The sequence below is a fragment of the Symphalangus syndactylus genome, chromosome 5 (genome assembly GCF_028878055.3).
Source record: "Symphalangus syndactylus isolate Jambi chromosome 5, NHGRI_mSymSyn1-v2.1_pri, whole genome shotgun sequence".
NCBI lineage: Eukaryota > Metazoa > Chordata > Mammalia > Primates > Hylobatidae > Symphalangus > Symphalangus syndactylus.
Genome location: NC_072427.2, coordinates 108,700,146 through 108,702,708, shown reverse-complemented (window position 1 = coordinate 108,702,708; position 2,563 = coordinate 108,700,146). Strand labels below are relative to the sequence as shown.

Here is a 2,563-nt window from a genome sequence, read left to right as displayed (position 1 = left end):
GAATTCTGGGAGCTACAATTCAAGATGAGATTTGGGTGGGAACACAGCCAAACCATATCACACTCAAATTGAAAACATGTATGTATCAAGTTTCTAGAGAATTATTTTTTGTAATGGCTATGCAAAATACACTTTGCTAATTAAGTTTAAATAGGCCCAACCAAATGTGATTCTGCCCTCCTTCCTCAACCCCATCAGTAAAGAAAAGGAAAGATATTGATGGTCTTCACTGGTATGTAATTTTTATGTATTTTTATCTACGAGAATATGCATTCTTTTTGTAGTAATTCTTTTTTGTTGTTAGTTTTTATTTTATAATCATAAACTTGACTCTACAATCCAGCTAAGCATGGAAGGGAACAAGGAAAACATGGAACCCAAAGGGAACTGCGTCAAGAGCACAAAGATGATAGCATACTGAGAGCAAGTGGGGTAGAGGTGGGCTTTCCTGAGCAACAGAAGGAATGGTCTAGTGGTGAAGATAAGACACAAGTCAAACCTATTAGAGTTGTCCACAGTCAGCAATGGTGATCTTCTTGCTGGTCTTGCCATTTGTGGACCCAAAGCACTCCATGGCTTCCACAATACTCATGCCACCTTGCCAAAGACCACATGCATGCCATCCAACCACTCAGTCATGGCAATGCAGATGAAAAACTGGGAACCATTTGTGTTGGGTCCAGCACATTCTCCATGGACAAGATGCCAGGACCTGTATAATTTAGGACGAATTTCTCATCATCAAATTTCTCCCTGTAGATGGACTTGCCACCAGTGCCATTATGCTGTGTGAAGTCACCACCCTGACACATAAACCCAGGAATAATTCTGTGAAAGTAGGACCCCTTATAACCAAATCCTTTCTCTCCAATGCTCAGAGCATAAAAATTTTCTGCTGTCTTTGGAATCTTGTCTGCAAACAGCTCAAAGGAGACACGTCCCAGGAGCTAACCATCCACGGTGATGTCTAAGAACCTGGTGGGGTTGACCATGGCTGATAGTACGGGGTTCCTGGCAGCGGTGGCATCTGCAAAGCCATAGTAATTCTTTTAATTTGTTGGCAAGTATTAAGTAAACTTAAATTTGGTATTATTTATGTTTTATATGAGAAAACAGAAACAAAGTTAGCAAGGTCATTTACATTATTTTTTTGAGATTTTCTAGCCACCATATTTATACATTGTTTTGCTGTTAATTCAGTCTAAAATATGCTTTGTAGCTTTTTTATTCACCATATTATACAGAAATTACATTGACTGCTGTTTCAAATTAATCACTAAGATTTTAGAAAACAGATTATTGTATGAACAATATTCACATTTAATATTTTAGATAAGCCTCATTTCATCTAAAAGCTGATAAGCAGGAAAGTTATAATTAGAACATTACAAAATACGACCTTAAAATTCAGGTTGAGCTGTCCTTTGAATTCATCTCCACCATATCTGCATACATTCATTAACTTCAGATGTAATTGGAAGGCACATAATTAATGCAATGGTTCTGAATGTTTATCAAATTACCACCAATCATCACGGTTTCTTGATGATGCTCGGCAACACGGTGCATGGACATCAATAAAATTCTAATTATGAATTACTAATTGTAATGACTCCACCAGGCCTAAAATACAGCATCACTGTTTAAATTAAATTAAGTTAGTTTTATTGACTTAATTATTGAAGGATGAGCTGTTTCAAGCAGTAAAATTTTGAACTGACATTTTAAATGATTTCTACTGTTATAATGAATGTCAATTCTTCTCAAAGAGGGTACAACAAACAGAAGGATGCCGAGGGTAATAGGTCATACGAATTAACACATGCTTGCTTATCAGATGCCAGGAAGTGAAAGGAGTGTTAAAATATATTCATCCATTTTTATTTCAGCTGTTCATTTTAAAAAGAAGAAACATAAAAATATGGAAGCAATGACCTACCATGAATTTCTAGACAAACCTTCTTTACATTCCATGAATGTAAATATACATAACATTTATTAAAACAGCAACAAAGACTACCACCCATTCTCTATTGTTTTCACGTACAGCACTGTTATGCTGAATCTGCATCTCTCCAAGTTTGAATTCCTCTGCTCTCCATCAGCGAAGCGATCATTCTCTAGTAAGTCTTTTCATATTATAAACTCTAGAAGAGTAATCTTTTAATTAATTAAATTATGAATTTAAAGAACAACTCAAAATTAATTAATTCCAGACCTCATCATATTGAAACTTTCCTCAGAAACACAGGCAAACCCAAATTGTTTCCAACTTCAAACTATTACTTTTAGTTGGAAACACGTGTTAATTGTTTAGGTATACCAAAATTAACATCTTAATTATATTTTTCACATTCTTTCTGACAAGTAGAGTACATGTGCCATAGAAGATATTGCCTGTATTAGCAAATACCTTCTTTCTGATATTCACATACTCAACTCTCTTCAGAGGTGATTTATTCATGTGATCTCCAGCTATGAAGCTTTGGGTAAAAATAAGAACAAAACAAACAAACAAGAAATAACTTCCGTACTGATCAGCCTTCATGGTTTTATTCTTGGC

At 35.3% G+C, this 2,563-nt stretch overlaps 1 pseudogene; it reads right to left on the bottom strand.

Moving 5' to 3' along the window:
* Nucleotides 1-502: 502 nt before the first annotated feature.
* LOC129481815 (peptidyl-prolyl cis-trans isomerase A-like) lies at nt 503-1,004 on the bottom strand (annotated as a pseudogene).
* Between the last annotated feature and the right edge of the window lie 1,559 nt (nt 1,005-2,563).